We start from the raw sequence: 18,168 nt of genomic DNA, 5'->3' as shown, positions 1-18,168 counted from the left end.
ATCATCTTAATCTAATTAGGACAAGGCTAACTTAAGCTAGGTTAGAATGTGTTTAAGGCTCTGTCTCCTTGTGGTTTACACTCATTCCTAGGACACTGCCCTCCAGTTGGTCGACCTGAAATCCTGAGGTTTCTTCCGTCACGGTTCTTGAGTATGATTATTGTCTCTAAATATTTCCAGAAAATTCCATTATGTTTTTCAGTGGCTTTCTGATGAGCTTCTTATCACTCTTTAGAATTCAGCAAACGCCTCTAGGGGAGAAAAAAATGTCCTAATTCTTTATCTCTCTTTTCTCAACAATAACTTATTTCACATCTCAGCTGTTTTGAAGTCACAAACTTTAGCTTATTCCTCTTTAGTCCTGTGAGATTAACAAATAGTCGGCTGATCTCTCTGCTTCTTTTTTTTGGGGGGGTGGGGTACCAAATTTCTTTATTTGAAGGAATGGTACAAGTCAAAAAACTTAAGTGGATGTTTTGGTACAACGTATAGAAAAGGTAAAGGCAACCCCAACATGCATGCACTGCCTTGGTGACCAGGGAAGTCACCCCACGGCTATGGGGAAATTAGCCTGAGGCTTAGCTTTCATTATCACTGTCTCTCAGGATGTGCTTGTCAAAGAGATACTCTGCCAAGCCAGATTCGGGTGCTCTCATCTTGCGCAGGTTGGTCACGTGGTCACCCAATTCTTTGATGGCTCTCACCTGCTCATTCAGGTAATGTGTCTCAATGAAGTCACACAAATGGGGGTCATTTTTGTCAGTGGCCAGTTTGTGCAGTTCCAGTAGTGACTGATTCACATTTTTTTCCAAATGTAATGCACACTCCATCGCATTCCGCCTGCTCTCCCAGTCATCACAGCCTGGTTTCTTGATATCCTGAAGGAAGATTCCGCCACCTCCTTAGTGCTGCAGCTTCATCAGTTTCTCAGCATGTTCCCTCTCCTCACGAGATTGGTGAAGAAAGTATTTGGCAAAGTTCTTCAAAGCCATATCATCACCATCAAAGTAGTAAGACATGGACAGGTAAACGTAGGAGGCGTAGAGCTCCAGGTTGATCTGGCGGTTGATGGCGGCCTCTGAGTCCTGGTGGTAGTTCTGGCACACCTGGAGGTGGACGCGGTCGTCACGGTGGCGACTAAGGAGAGGCGGTGGCGGCGGTGGCGGCGGTGGCGGCGGTGGCTGCGCGGCGCTGGCTGCGCGGTGCTGGAGCGGCGGCCGGGGCCTTGGGGCAGTCCGAGGGCGCTGTGAAGAGGTAACGGAGGGCTGGCTATGGGCGGCCGGCCAGGGTGGGGGACGAGCGCTGGGTTCCGTCCAAGCATTGTTGAAGCAGGAAACCCCGACGACTGGCGAAGAACGTCTCTCTCTGCTTCTTATTTGTATTTCTCTACTTAAAACCTTGGCTTCTAATTTGTGGACCAATTAAAACAAACCACCCCATCAAAAAGTGGGCAAAGGACATGAACAGACACTTCTCAAAAGAAGACATTTATGCAGCCAAAAAACACATGAAGAAATGCTCATCATCACTGGCCATCAGAGAAATGCAAATCAAAACCACAGTGAGATACCATCTCACACCAGTTAGAATGGCCATCATTAAAAAATCAGGAAACAACAGGTGCTGGAGAGGATGTGGAGAAATAGGAACACTTTTACACTGTTGGTGGGACTGTAAACTAGTTCAACCATTGTGGAAGTCAGTGTGGCGATTCCTCAGGGATCTAGAACTAGAAATACCATTTGATCCAGCCATCTCATTACTGGGTATATACCCAAAGGACTATAAATCATGCTGCTATAAAGACACATGCACACGTATGTTTATTGCGGCACTATTCACAATAGCAAAGAGTTGGAACCAACCCAAATGTCCAACAACGATAGACTGGATTAAGAAAATGTGGCACATATACACCATGGAATACTATGCAGCCATAAAAAATGAGGAGTTCATGTCCTTTATAGGGACATGGATGAAACTAGAAAACATCATTCTTAGTAAACTATCGCAAGGACAAAAAATCAAACACCGCATGTTCTCACTCATAGGTGGGAATTGAACAATGAGAACTCATGGACACAGGAAGGGGAACATCACACTCCGGGGACTGTTGTGGGGTTGGGGGAGGGGGGAGGGACAGCATTAGGAGAGATACCTAATGCTAAATGATGAGTTAATGGGTGCAGGAAATCAACATGGCACATGGATACATACGTAACAAACCTGCACATTGTGCACATGTACCCTAAAACCTAAAGTATAATAATAAAAAAAAAAATGCCCAAAGGAGGGTGACTCTTAGAATGATCTTGTAAGTCTCTGAGTTTCTTTTTTTTTTTTCTGCAAACCCCTCATCTTTCAATTTCTAGTTGCTTTGGCAGCTCTCCGCTGTATTCAAACAAATGGTTTAGTCAAATTTTTCTCTTTGTTTTCAAGTTGGCTTATTGGTCTCTGTAAGCTACTCCATAATGAATGGAAGCAGAAGTTTCAAGGAATCGCTGATAAATAAAAATGTTGTATAATTGTTGCAATTATTACTGTTGTTGATGCATTTTTTTTTAATTCCATAGAACCAAAGTTTCTACACTGTTTCCACTAGGCAAGAGTAAGTGGCAATTGACTACCAAAAGTTGAAAACCCTTATCTGTTACAGGTGTTCTGGTATTTGAGGTGGGCATTAGCTTTTAGTAGGGCATGCAGCATATCTCAAATGCAATAGCTTCCTGTGAATACCTCATCACCAGTCACCAGTATTGCTATAAAATCTAAAAAATTCAGCTTTTTTGTTTTTTTAATGTAGCTAATATTTGGCCATCTATAAAAGTCAGATGTGTAATCTTTGCACATCCCCAAAACATTTTATGCTGTATTTATCAATATGAAATATATAATTTTTAATTAAAAATACAAATCTCATACTCCTCAATCTATATTTAAAACTTTATTTTTTCACAGATTTATAGAGAAAACTTTTTGCCCTTTAGTCTATGTGCCAAAATACTTTTGGGTATATAAATAGTTCTATTTCATCAGTGATTAGCATATACAATATATTATAGACAAATCTTTTCCATATTATATTTTACCTGGCATGTGTGTTTATATAATATCCAAAACTTTTCATTGTGACAATTTTTTTGTCATCTTGAGAATGTGTGTAAATATCACTGAGTGAAATCAATTGCTTTAAACTACAATGTGATGCAACTATGTGAACTGGCTGGTTTAGTAAAATGTAGTTTTAATATAAATTAATAGAAGTAGAGTGCCAGAACAAGAGATGTGCAGATCCTGCTATGTTCTGTTGTGATCAAGACTTACTTCAATTTTGGTACTCTGCTTTAAACACCATACATTAAAGGAAACATCAATTATAACATTACACACAGTGTCACTAGGATAGTGAAAGGCTCTTAAACACTGTTTGCGAAGAATAATTCACAAGACTGAAATGAAGACAAGATTTGTCAAGTAACACATTTTCTAATATTTAGAAGTCTCTAACACACAAGCTTAAGAGACATCCTGGGTCATTATGGAGGAAAGAATCCCAACTGGTCAACATATGAGTGAAAAACATTTTAATAACTGGAATTGTACTGTCACAGATAAATTAATATAGGAAGTAAAAATGTATAAACAATTAAAAATATTTGATGATTTCATAGAGATGGTATCAAGGGGATAAAAACATCCTACCAGGAATAATCTAGGTGATTTCTAAGATTTCTTCCAATTCTAAAACTCTGAGATTAAACAACATTGTGTAAAGTCAGATCTCTGCTTTTCTTTCTCATTTAATACCTTAAAATTCATTTATGTGGAACATCAAACATTGAACTGATTTGTCTCTTACGATTTGGGGGAAGGATTGCAATTTGAAGAAGGATAATATGTATAATTTTATTATATCATAGTATTTAGCTCAAAAAATTTCTGCTGTACAATCATTTCTATAACTAGCAATAATAAAGGAGATAGAACCCGTGGTTCAAGATCTTAAATCAAGCTAAATTTCCTGTCACAAGGCTGGCTTTTCCTTCTGTGCCTAATAATATGTTCATCATTTCCTTCTGAGACCTCACCAGGAGCATGTTTAACATTCATATTTCTGCCAAGCTGTCATGTTTTATCTCAGATGCTGTAAGCTTTCTCCACCGTGTTCCTCACAGCCATCTGAATTCTCACCAGAATTGCTTTTCACTCCACATTGCCACAAATCATTTCTTTGAGGCAATCTGGGTTTTCTCTACCATGGTCCCCAAAATTCTTCCAGCCTCTGCCCATTAATCAGTCTCAAAACGACTTCCATATTTTTAAGCATTTGTTACAGCAGCACCTCATTTCCTGGTACCCAAACCTGTCGTTTCTTGGGGCTGCCATAGCTAAGTACCACAAACAGGGTGGCTTAAAGCAACAGGAACTTACTCTTTCACAGTTCTGGAGGCCAAAAGTCTGAAGCCAGGGTGTTGGCAGGGTCATTTTCCATCTGGAGACTCTGACAGAGAATCTGTTCCATGCCTTTTGGGTTATAATGCCTCTGTTCCAAGGCGTTCCTTGGTTTGCAAATCTATCGCTCCAATTTCTGCCTTCACGGCCTTCTTCCCTGTGTGTCTTTGTCTCTGTGAATGTCTCCTCTTAAAAGAACACAAATCATTGAATTTGAGGCCCATCTAATCCAGTTCGACCTCATCTGAATTAATTATATCTGCAAAGACTTTATTTCCAAATAAGGTCACATTCTGAGGTTCCAGGTAGATATGAATTTGGGAAGGACACTATTTAATCCACTATATAGGTTCTGTGTTCCTTAAGGTCTGTACCATGTGTGGTTCTAGAAGTCAACACAGTGCCTGGCACCTAGAATGAATGAATGATTTAGTGAATTTCCTCCATCACTAACTCTGTCAAATAAGAACAGTTAAGTGTCAAAGTTGAGGTGGATGCATTAAATAATGCTCACTTTATTTGAGCAAGATTTAAGAGTCAGCCTTGACTGTCAATTCTCTTATGGGCCACATAAGCGTTGCATGTCACACTGGGGTCTAATCTCACTTGTCTGATTGTTCCCAAATAAGCTTGCTTGAGAAAAACTTCCACTCCATCTACTGAGATAGAAGTTTGCCATTTGCAGTTGAATCTATGCTATTCCGGAAAGATCTGTATCACATTCTTTACTCTGGTCCCTCCTACAAGAGAGGATCCTACTAGATCATCAACATTTCTGTACATTAGGAATGTAGCTGTGTGACCTCAGTAAGCCACTTAATCTTTTTTGGCTCTGTTGTTTTGTAAAATGGGATTATTAATGGTACCTACTTTGTAGGGTTGCTATAAGCATGAAATAAATTAATTTCTTAAAGTACTCAAAACTGTGTCTGGCCCAGAGTAAATACATGTTTGTTTAATAAATAGTATTTAATGTCAATCAATCAAAATCAATGAAGTTTCTCTATAAACAAAGTATTAAGCAGCTACCAAGTTCTCAAAAGGGGTTGGCTGTTTCTTATAATTTTCTTAGAGACATAGCAACTTAGAACTGGTTTCATCAAGGTAGTTACTAAATTCAGCGACACGAAGGAAAATTTTCTGAGAAGCATTTTCCTGGCTAAGCTTAAAGGTCTGCCTCTCAAACACTTCTGTTTTGGAGATATGACATTTTATAGCATGAATGGAAAAAATTGCCTGGAAGTTATAGTGTTTTTTTAACATAACACTCACTATTGTACCTCACATTTTACGGTTTACAGAATGTTTGTTTTAAGTAGTCAGCAGGGTTGCAGAAAGTATAACCAACGTGCATCCTGATTTGTGAATCGCATGTAATCTGAGAGCATCTGAAAGCCTGTTGGTGTCCTTTTCTTGGCTCATGGCTCACATACTCCCTTGAAGTGCTGTCAAAGTTGGCATGGCTTAAATGTCATTTTTTAAATTACTAAGGATTTAAAGTCAGGCTAAGGTTTTGTGTGTGTGTGTGTGTGTGCATGCATGTGTGTATGTGTTGAAGATGAAAGAGTTTAGCAAATACCAGTTTATTGACTATGAAAATGTACCCAGACTTCACTTAAACCACTTTTCTCACCCACCCATAGAACTGTTTCAATCAAGTTCAATCAAGGTGACACTAATGAGCTAACAGTCTTCCAGGTAGGAGTGACATTGACATCAGAAACATTCTATAGATCTTAGCCTCACCTCTCATACGCATCCCCTCCCCCATCTTTTGTCTCTTTCCAGAGCCTGAAATCTGTTATTATTCCTCTTGGGAGGTCCGTTTACATTGAACACACATCTGGCTTAATTAGGTTGACAGCTGCTACAGGTACCGTTGGACAAGGTCCAGCCATCTCAGTGCATTCCCATTTACTTGACAGCTTAACCTTTCACAATCTCATCTTCAGAGTGCAAATGAACTTGAGAGATGTGCTTTTATTATTTGTTAATACACGCTCATTTTCTACCTTGCCACCAAAATCGTAATCAACAGAGACCACACTAAAAAGTAAAGGGTGTTTCCCTAATGCCAACTGGTGAACTGCAAAGACCAAACTACCCAAACCTATGAACACTTGGCAAAAAAGCATAAGAAGCAGTGGTCCAGGCAGTTGGAGAAAAGGCTGAGAAAACAATCCCACTTTCAAGGCTTATGGCTTGAGTTTGCTTATATAAAATCTTTAGGCAGTAAAAAGTGATTATAGTTATTTCTGCCTTCAGCCACAGCCAACAAAGAAGGTGGTCTTCAGATTCCCCACATACACTGATGTTTTTCATCTACACTGTTGTACTTCTAGCAATGGAGTGACCAAACATTTTGCACGTGCATACAGATATAATCTGTTTGTTGCAAAGCCACTTGGTCTGTGTTTTAAACCACCTGCCTTAAATGCCTTTGCAGTTGTTTTAATTCATGCATAATTTTTTTCCACTAAAGCTTCATGTAGAAACAGCATTGAGAGTAACAACTACTTTTAGCTGCCTCAACCCAAGCCCAAGCCCAAATTAATAAAAGCAAAGTCAATTCAAAAAGTCCCTTCCAAAGAAAGGTGGTTAGCTTTTTCGTACCATATTTACTTAGAGCAGGAAAGTCCTTTATTTAACAAAGTACTATTGGACTTCCTGGAAGTTTAGATGTTTGATTCTCTGTGGTGATTGTATTTTCCCAAGAAGCAACACCTTTGGGAGGCCAGAGGACAAATGGAAACTGAGGGTCATTCCGTTTTCCCGGACCATGATTTTCCTTTGGCTATTATTTTGAATCATTATAGCTAAATTGTTTTTCTTCTCCAAGAACTAAAAGTAGATCTACCATTCAATCTAGCAATCTTACTAGTGAGTATCTACCCAAAGAAAAAGACATTGTTATATCAAAAGAACACCTGCATGCATATGTTCATTACAGCACAGTACACAATTGCAAAGACATGGAACCAACATAAGTGTACATCAATTGATTTCTGCATAAAGAAAATATGATACATATACACCATGGAATACTACACAGCCATAAAAAAGAAAAAAATGTCTTTTGCAGCAACTTAGATGGAGCTGTAGGCCATTATTCTAAGTGAAGTAACTGAGTAAGAGAAAAACCAAGTATGTTCTCATAAGTGAGAGCTAAGCTATGGGTAGGCAAAGGCAAACAGAGTGGTATAATACATACAAAGTGGTATAATGGACATTGCAGACTGCAGACTCAGAAGGGAGGCAGTGGAGGGGCATGAGGGAACATTTACACTGGCATCCTTCTCCTTCAGTGCTAACTTTCAGTCACAATAGAACACCTTGAGCTCAGGGAAACTGAGGACACTCTTCCTCAAAGCAGCCAGAGTTGCAAGGTCTGAATGGTCATCAGATTCATCTTTCTGGGTAAATAGATGGCACCTCATAACTATGAAATGATGATGTTTATTAAGAAGAGGTGGAGGTGCAGTGTGAAGCTCTCCTGAGTGCACCGTGGTTTTTGGCAGCACTTCAGGGGTGAGGATGGCTGCCTTAGGTCAACCTGGCTGGTGTCAGAATAGGTTTTGCCTTTAGGGCAGACTAGGGTACCTTCAAGGCAACCAGGAGTGAAGCTGTCTCCCTCTTGCTGTCAAGTGATTGACGGGAATGATTTGGGGCCCTATACGGAACTCCCAGACAGCCATACCCCCACACGAAGCCTTGGTGCTGGGAACAGCATCTCCTGGCCTCCTGGAGCTAACTCGCCCAGAGAAAATAAGGGCTAGGGCTCCCAGGATACCAACAAAATCCCAAAGATTGAATATTCCGGCAGTTAATTCTGGTATACAGTATGTATAAATAATCATATTTCTTAGAGATGCTTATCTACAATAAGGAAAAAAACTTACTTTTGTACAAAACCATTTTACCTACCACTACAATGTTTCTCACTATGTATTGGTAGATGTCAAACAGTAAAGAAGCAAGATTAGAAAAAGTTTTATCATCTTTGCTGCCCCAACAGCAAATTAAACAAACAACAACATTTAGTATATTTGTTTAAGAAGTGTATTAGCAATTAACTATTGTGTGTGCTTTGATCCATTTCCTAAAATCAAACAAAAAATAAGATACGCAGTTGAGCAAGCAAGAAATCAATTTGTGCTGCTTCAGATTTCACGGAGATGGTCATCAAATTTGTGCCCTTGATCAAACACTACAAAATAAGTACTTTTTCTTTTTTCTTCTACAAATCTGTATACCACTCAGGTCAAATGCCTGTTTAATTTATAGAAATCTAAATAAATAACCATACAATAAAATTTTATGATCTAATCACACCATGCCCTGGATATTAGTCATAGGCCACTGTGCTTTCTGCCCACTGTAAATCACTCAGCACAACGGCTGACTTATTTACCACAAACCGTTTGAACAAATGTAGTCCTGCCTTTCCCTCCATATTAATTAATACACACAACAAAGGATAATGCTATCCCTAGGACAACAAAACGCTTTTGTTCCCTGAAGCCTCCAGGCGTCCACTGAGGCCCCTTTGTAGGTGCTTTCTCCTCGCTGATTAAAGGAGATATTTTGTGTGTTCCAGTAAGAACTGGGAGAGTAATCCTGCACCTGTTGGAGGCTTAGAAAACTGGTGAGTAAACCTCTCAAACCTCCATGGCTGACTCAGTTTTCTCAGCCTGGAGGACTGGCAGAGAGCTTCCCAAAACTGGAAACATGTTTCTTGAAGCTTTCCTCACATCACCTAGAGCCACTCCCGTTGCATTTCTGAGAGCTTTGTCCTACTTTTCAGTTACTCTTTTTTTTTTTAAAGGCTTTGACAGTCAGGTCCAACAAGTAAATCCAATTTCAGTGTGAAAAATGCAGCAAAAAAAAAGAGGCTGTTTGATTTATTTTAGATCAAACATCCAGTTATTTGGAAATATCTGTTTTTTACTAAATTTTTATTATCATCCAGATGTTTGGCATTTTTGTAGACATGGATTAAGTGCCTGCATTGTATTAAAAAGACCCATTTCAAAAGGAAAAATGATATAATATTCTTGTAAATTCGAGTAAACCAAAAGATTGGCTTCTTTCTTAGCACAATCAAAACAAACTTTCATCACCTCCCTTATAACCTCACATCCTAAAGGGAAGGGGGAGATGTCTATAAAATATCTGGGTTTTTTTTTTCCACAATATATTCTTACACAAATCTGCAGGTTTTGGACAGTCAAAAGAGAGACCCACCTGGCACACAGGAAGCCACACACAGCCAGCAGGACCCCTCCAGGCCGTCGAGGCCCATGGTCGGGACTCTGCTCACCATATGTGGAGATGTTGCTTTCCTCCAGAAGCTCTGTCACATTCACTTCAAACCGGTCTTGGATGTCATTGAGGACTTTGGCATCATTCTCCTCAGACACAAAAGTGATGGCCAGGCCTTTAGTGCCAAAGCAATCTGCACAGGCCACTGGGTGGAGGTAGGTGTCCGAGTCTTCAGGCATGCCATAGTTAAGACGACGTTGAATCACTCAATTCCTACAATGGTTAGGAAGTGATTGAAAGTGAACGCGGGGACTCTGAGCAAACCTGCTGAGATATAGGCTTGGGGCTGCCTCAGTAAATTCCTCCAGTGAAGTGGATGGGATCATGGCGTGGATGATGACAAAAGAGTAGAAGAGAAGTTATCGACAGATTTGCACAGAGGCCGTTGAAGATTTTATAAATAAAGAAAAATGTCTGCAGCCAGTGGTTTATGCCAAATATCTTCCCAAGCCTCCATATCCCTGTGGATGTTGCAACTGACTACAGATTGATGTCCACCAGGATCCACTGCTGGAAATCCTTGCACTGCTGATAGCATGACAGGCATTCCTCCTGGGCCATGGCCAGGAAGTTCTGCTCCATGAGGAGCTGGGCCGGGGACATGCAGGGCTGCACCAGCTTGATGAAGATTGCCACCTGTTTAAATTCCAGCATGTCCAGGAGATCAAAAAGCTTGCGGTTCTTCTCAGCGTCCTTGAGCTTGAGGTCGTACTGCTGCAGTGCGTGCAGCGTGCACTTGGTCTCGTCATCCACAAACACCTCCATGGGATCCTGCATGGACTCCCTGCACACAGGCCAGATCTCCTTGCTCAGCGTGGCACTGAACATGATTCACTGCTTCTGCTGGAACATCAGGTGGGAGGCCTCCCACATGTCCCGCCACATGTCCATCCACCCCAGCATCTCATCCAGCACAAAGTGCTTCACATTCTTCAGGTTGAGGCTCCTGTTCTGCATAAGTGCTACGATCTGACCTGGGGTCCCCACCATGACATGAGGACAACTCATCAACAATTCTTCATTCTTCTTGATGAAGAGGCCTCCGAAAAACATGGACACCTTGACACTGGGCATCTACTTGGAGAAGTGATCATTCATACTCCTTGCTGATCTGGAAGGCCAGCTCCCCTGTGTGGCACACGATCAGGACTGTCACCTGTCAGTTGATGGGCCCGATCTGCTGCACAGTGGCCAGCACAAAGACCGCCATCTTGCCCATCCCAGATTTGGCCTGGCACAGGATGTCCATGCCCAGGGTGGCCTGGAGAATGCACTCATACTGGACCTCAGGAGCTCCAGTTTCAGCAGAAAGTCCCAGAAACCAGAGCTGTGAACAGAAACGTAGGATCCCTTGACATCTTTCTTACGGGGAACCAGAGTGCTCCCTGGAGAAGCCTGGGGCTCTTCATAATCCAAAAGCTCATTTTCTGCATCCTGTTCTGCCATGTTGCTGAGAGCAGAGAGAGGCAGGGCCCTGGTACCTCGTTCTCTTCCGCATGCCACGAGGGGATGCCGTTGCTAATTGTTTATATCTATTATAAGAATTACCATCTAATGGCCAGGCACCTGGCTCACGCCTGTAATCCCACCACTTTGGGAGGCTGAGGCGGGTGGATCACGAGGTCAGGAGATGGAGACCATCCTGGCTAACGTGGTGAAACCCCGTCTCTACTAAAAATACAAAAAATTAGCTGGGCCTGGTGGCGGGCGCCTGTAGTTCCAGCTACTCGGGAGGCTGAGGCAGAAGAATGGTGTGAACCCAGGCGGTGGAGCTTGCAGTGAGCCGAGATCGCTCACTGAGTCATAAGGGTTCACTTGAGTCATAAGGCAACCTGCTCTTCTATAGCAAATGCTTGCTTGCTGCAAAGGCCTGGACTAGGACTCTCAACAGTGATCACTCGCACCTTGTCCATGATATCCACGTATGTAGATGACATCTCTGGAGACAATTAACTCTGTAAAATGTTAGGACAATCAGTTGCCTATGAATCTGAATAACACCTGCAGTTATAGCAGGGAGGATAAAATTAGCAGAGTGATCAATTCTTATCCTTCAGGATGTAAACTAACAGCTGGATTGAGAAAGAAAGTTACACAATCAAATTTCATCAGTGATCTGTTGCAAAATGAGTGGTTGGCCACTACCAAAATTCCTAGCCCAGGCCTTTGTTGTAAACAAACATTGGCTACACATGAGCAGATTCTCCTTTTCACCCAGGCACACTCTGTGATTTCTAAGGACATTTGCAAGGTTTGCAATCCAGAAGCTCATTTAAACATCAGGTATCTATCGGGGTTTGGAGAGAAGTGCATCACCAATTCAAATGCCAACCAGCCTTGCTGGGAACATGCCCCAGGGTAACCACTGCTAGGGTGACTGATCTATCTGAAGTTCAATTAAGGAAAAATGCCTGTCCTCACTTCCAAGTTTTGAAAACAGTTGGGCATTTTTGAACATTTTGAACTCTCTTTCTCCCCTGTAACCACTTCTTTTCCACCCTGAAATCTATAGTGGGAAAGAAACGTATTTAGTAATTTAAGCTCTCATCTTAAGAAAAGTTCAAAGTAGGTGTGGAGTAAATGTTGTGAGAGGGAAACCTGAACCTAGAGTTAGTGTAATAAGCCCAAGTCCCAGACATATCAAGAAAGTTAGCAATGCCAGAAATAAACACAGCCGAGCATAAATCAACAGAGACTGTGGATGGAAATTTCACTGCGGGTATCACTGGGAACAGGAATAAAACAAGCAGATGGTAATATTGGAGAGAAAAGGGGAAACATAAGAAGAAAACATAAAAAGTGGAAATATTTGACTTTTTCATAAAGTAAAAGAAATTTTAATTTTTTTTTCTACTTAGCAAGTTCTGAGTAAGAATTAAGCATCATGATGAAAATAAATAACCTTCAAGAAAAGGATTATAAAAAGGCATAGAAGAACTTTCAGATTTAAAATGGAGTCCAGGCAATTCCAGAAACCAGGTCCGGTTGTATTTGCCTAGATTAAGCCAGTATTGCCCAATATTAGTAGCAAAACTGCTCATATCAAAATCCAACTTAGCTTTGAGGAAATACAAATCAGTCTACAGACATATTAAGTTTCAACAAATCCAGTAAATCAGAAATGCAGTGCAAAACAAAATTGAAAAATAAGATTTTTCAAAAATCATGCTTTTTGGCCGGGAGCGGTGGCTCACACCTGTAATCCCAGCACTTTGGCAGGCTGAGGGGGGCAGATCACGAGGTCAGGAGATCGAGACCATCCTGGCTAACACAGTGAAACCCCGTCTCTACTAAAAAAAAAAAAAAAAAATTAACTCTGCGTGGCGGCGGGCACCTGTAGTCCCAGCTACTCGGGAGGCTGAGACCGGAGAAAGGCATGAACCCGGGAGGTGGAGCTTGCAGTGAGCCGACATCGCGCCACTGCACTCCAGCCTGGGCGACAGAGAGAGACTCAGTCTCAAAAAAAAAACAAAAAAACAACAACAACTTTATTGATCATTGAAAATATGTGTTACCTAAATTGGCATGTTTTGCAAAAGCAACAAACTGGGCATTGCTTTTATTTATGAATTATTTCAATACCACATACTGTGTGCGCACCACACTCTTGGCAGACTGCTGGGTGCCAAAAGCACAAAGACGCACAGCACATGGTCCCGCCCTCAAGGGATCTGGCCTAGTGGGTTGTTAACTTACTCTGGTCACATAAATATCTTCAGATTTACACCAAGACATTTCACATGGAAATCCATAAGTGATTCCATTTCAAATGCGAAACAATCTCATCCATTTATACTTAAACATGTTTTCCTCAGAGACCTCCCTCCCTGACCTTCTGAATTGGCTTAATTCCATTCATGAGTTCCCGTGGAAGTGCACAAGGCACTTCCTTGTGCTTCCTCTGCCAAAATACTCAAGGTACTCTATGGCAGTTTTGCCTACTCTTTACTTGCTACTGTCTTCATTACTGTCCCCCAAGGAATTAGTAAGTAACTTAGGAATGAATGATTACATGATAGAAGTGCTGAATAAATAAATGAACTGATCATTAAACTGAACTGTCCCTGAAGAACTGGACAAAACAAGTGAGCCTATTTGCCTGGCCCTATTTTTTTATATTTTCTCTGAAATTATGAATGCTAGTTTGGACTATAAATTCCTTTTTAATTGGAATGACAGGTCCAGATTTCTCTGCTTCTCTCTTGCACTTTACTGGATAATCCACGGGTCATAGGTTTTTAGGCTGATTTAATTCCTACAGCACTCTTAGAAAATGAAGTGCACAGCTTTTACAATGACAATTGCTGTTTTAAAAATTGCTTACAACACATAATTAGACAGATGAATATGGTATAAGCATGATGCAGATATTTTAAATGTGTAACAGTGCCATCAGAAGTACTGATAAAAGATAACTTTGTTCTGGTATATGTGAACAAGTTTATACATCTTGAATACTTCTCTCAGGTTTATTATGAAAATATTTTCTATCTTGAACAATGGATTCATTGTCGGAAATCTGATACGTTCAGCAACAGAAAGAACCTTACTTTTCTGATGGAGGTGGATTTTCTGTACAGGATTAGTTCAAACTAGTTCCTATAAAAACACACAAGGAAGGATAAGACACTTTCTTCCATAATATTGCATGAAAGTGAGTTCAGAATTTAAAGATTACCTCACAGTTTTATTAATATACTGTAATTAACTGAGCTTCTCCGCTTAAATTACTAATTGGGGGATTCCTATCACAATCTTGAGCTGCTTTTCCTCTCAGGAATGTTCACTTCTAAACTTGTTGTAACATTCTGGTCTCATTAAGTTACCAATTCATCTGCTATATACAGCTGTCTTCACAATCTCTTCCTTCATAAGAATCGCAGCCAACAGAAGCATTTTCTGTTTTACAATTACTGACTACTACAAGGGAGACCAAGGAAGCGGACAATAGCTCAACTCCATGACTGCCTGGACGTAGTAATTGTAAGCTGTGCTTGACAAAATGTAGACATATATAGGATTAATGGAATGAGTTGTATTTCAGACGTAGGAAACCTTGTTAACATCAGTTATAGTTTCTCTTTTAAAGCTAACTATGTGAAAGAATATTTTTTATTCCTTTTAAAGTTACTTTTAATGCATTCAATCTTCTGGTTTTTTACCTTGGTTAAACTCTCATTAAATTGAGTGGTTTTATCTTTAATTTAGGGGTTTATTTCTATTTTTCAAAAACTCATTCTGCTTTCAAACAAGAGAAACATAAGCACAGATATTTTATATATCTAATAGTGCTATCACAACTACCAATAAAAAAGCTGTGTTGAAAAATAAAAACAAAACACAAAATCTTGTTTTTACTCAAGAGTTTAACAATAAATTCATTGGTCTGTGACAATAAAATGTATTTATCTGTTAGCAATTGACTCAAGAATTGAAGCAGAATATTAAGCTGAGTAGCAAGGTCAATGTTAGCAGTTCATTTACGAAGGCTCCACACTGGTAAATAAGGAAAGATAAAGGGTATTTTCATACTGGAGAAATATATAGCTATATTCTCTCTCAAGAGATTTTGAAATAATGTTAAATTTGGGGAAGTCTTGATTTTAGACAGTCACGATTTTATTCCATAAAGTTTCTAAACACTCTTTACCTCTACAGAATCATCAACATAAGAGAAATAACAGAAAGTGGACCAAGGACAATATTGTTCTTAACTGCATGTTTATGAAAGACCAAGCCTCAAGTGACCAAGAATACTCCTGCATCTTGCTTTATAATGCAATAATAATCAAGCTCAATTCGGATACACAAGTTACAATGTGTAGTTCACCACTGGACACCAGGCACCTGGGAAATGGGGTCCAAAAGAGGCACATCTTAGTGGCCCCCTGGTGCACCAATAGTGGCCTCTTAGTGGTTTACTAGCTTCTCATTGGCATCTTTAGCTTCTGCACTATCTAGAAATGCTTGAGGATCCTAAATACAAAATTAAAAGATTCTGGTGTTTCCTCAACTCTTAATTCTAATTCAGAATTAGAATTCTAAGTTCTAATTAATTTAGCAGTTGTGTTCCCTCATATTGGAGTTCTATCTATCCTTCCAGACCTTTTCTCCAAAGCAGTGTCTCTGTAGGTGTTCTAGATTACAAAGTTTGTGATAAATCAGTGGATGGGTAAAAGCAATCCCTTTGTCCTCTGTACTAAGCTAAGCTGGATAGCACCACACTTCTGACTATGGGGAGACATCTGAATATCGCTGGGAAACTCAGAATCCAAAACAAGGGCCTTGAAACAGCAGCAACAAGAAGAACAAAATAAATTTTCTTACTTTGACCAGGAAATGGAAAGCATTCCACACGCCATCAAATCCAGCCCCATTCAGATTTAATCTCAGGAGAGAGTCTACTCCTCTCTTTACACCAACTCTCTCACCAAGTCCTGGCCAGAGCTCCAGAATTCCTGTCTCCAGTTTTTTTGTTTTTGTTTTTGTTTTTTTGGTTTTTTGGTTTTTGTTTGTTTGTTTTTTGGTTTTTTTTTTGTTGTTTTTTTTTTTAGCCAGAGTCTCGCTCTGTCGCCCAGGCTGGAGTGCAGTGGCATGATCTCGGCTCACTGCAAGCTCTGCCTCCCGGGTTCACGACATTCTCCTGCCTCAGCCTCCCGAGTAGCTGGGACTCAGGCACCCACCACCACGCCCGGCTAATTTTTTTATATCTTTAGTAGCGACGGGGTTTCACTGTGTTAGCCAGGATGGTCTTGATCTTCTGACCTCGTGATCTGCCCGCCTCAGCCTCCCAAAGTGCTGGGATTACAGGTGTGAGCCACCGCGCCCGGCCTCCTGTCTCCAGTTTTTACATGAGTTCATGGTGCAGATTTTTGTTGTTGTCGTTGTTCTGTAGAAGTCCGCATATATAATAAGTACAAGGTCTGGGGCATAAACATTTGTTTGGAAGAAATAAAAAAATTGTTTTTGAAATAACATAACTTGACTTTTATCTCCTGGCATGGCCCCAGTTTCAGTAAATGGCAGGAAGTTCATGTTAATCACATCCCTGTGAACCCCGTCTTCCGAGGGCATCCTTAACACCAGGGCATCCTCAACACCAGGGCATCCTCAACACCAGGGCATCCTCAACACCAGGGCTTTGGTGGACACAGGTGGCTGGCCCCGTTCCTGGAGATCCTGTTACCTTATCCTCGGCAGGGCTGGCTGGGTCCCCTCAGCAAGGCCACCTCCTAGCAAGCTCCTTTCAGGTCTGTTGCTTCTTTCCTCAGGCACTTCTGACTCCATTCTGGGGTGAGGCGACACGGAAGCATCGAGTGGTTTTTGCACAGCCTCTGCGGTTTCCAGGAACACTCCAGGGCAGCTTCAGGGCCTCACTGTCTCCAGCATCGCAGGCAGCGATTAACTGGGTTCTCCAGTGCTGGGCGATGGGACGTTGGCTGCTTTCACAGGCTTTACCCAGTAAGTAAAACCCTCACCTGCTGAATTTTCAGATGTTGTGGAAACTGGGAGTTTTTGCCTATCCCCCACACATTAGTTGGCAATAAAACAGAGTCTACCCTACGCCTTTTGAGAAATGCATTAACATGTAATGGATATTAGATATGGGATGTTCTAAAAATTCCAAAGAAAAAGTTTAACCCCTCTGGGGCAGACAAAACCGACTTATAATTGAATTGTTCCAATCTTTGATAATTCCATAACCCTTATGCACCAAGTTCTTTAAAACCTAACAGGCCAGGCACAGTGGCTCACACCTGTAATCCCGACATAGTTGGAGTCCAAGACAGGTGGATTGCTTGAGCCCAGGAGTTCGAGACCAGAATGGGCAACACAACGAGACCCCTGTCTCTACAGAAATACAAAAATTAGCCAGAAGTTGTGGCGTGTACCTGTAGTCCCAGCCACTTGGGAGGCTGAAGTGGGAAGATGGCTTGAGCCTAAGAGGTTGAGGCTGCAGTGAGCTACGAAGGCTGCACTGCACTGGAGCCTGGGCAACAGAGCAAGACACTTCCTCTAAGGAAAAAAAAAAAAAAGAGTTAATAGAGAGAGATCCCGGATACCCTTTACCCGATTTCCTTCAATGGTAACATCTGGTAAAATTATAGTAGAATAACACAACTAGGAAATTGGTATTGATACAGTCCAGATACAGGACATGTCCAAGACCACAGGGATCTCTCCCTTTTATCCTTCCCTTTTTTAATGCCTGGGGGTCACTAATATATTAGAGTTTTGTGATTTCAAGAATTTTATATAAATGGAATCTCAGATATATATTAATATATATTTATATTTTACAGGTGTTAATATATATTTGTATTTAATATATATTTGTATTTTATATATAAAATATATAAATGCGGGAAAAGGAAATATCTTCACATAAAAACT

The 18,168-nt window shown here is 40.8% G+C and overlaps 1 pseudogene across 1 annotated transcript; it reads right to left on the bottom strand.

Annotated features, from left to right (window-relative positions):
• Positions 1–563: 563 nt before the first annotated feature.
• Positions 564–13,122, bottom strand: LOC100606483 (annotated as a pseudogene). The gene is made up of 4 exons (XR_004029990.1): positions 13,109–13,122; positions 10,259–11,224; positions 9,657–10,038; positions 564–1,345 (listed from the first exon to the last, which is right to left on the bottom strand). The product of XR_004029990.1 is annotated as an ATP-dependent RNA helicase DDX39A pseudogene (transcript).
• Between the last annotated feature and the right edge of the window lie 5,046 nt (positions 13,123–18,168).

The sequence above is a fragment of the Nomascus leucogenys genome, chromosome 5 (assembly GCF_006542625.1).
Source record: "Nomascus leucogenys isolate Asia chromosome 5, Asia_NLE_v1, whole genome shotgun sequence".
NCBI classification, from domain to species: Eukaryota; Metazoa; Chordata; class Mammalia; order Primates; family Hylobatidae; genus Nomascus; species Nomascus leucogenys.
This window is presented reverse-complemented; position numbering and strand designations above follow the sequence as displayed.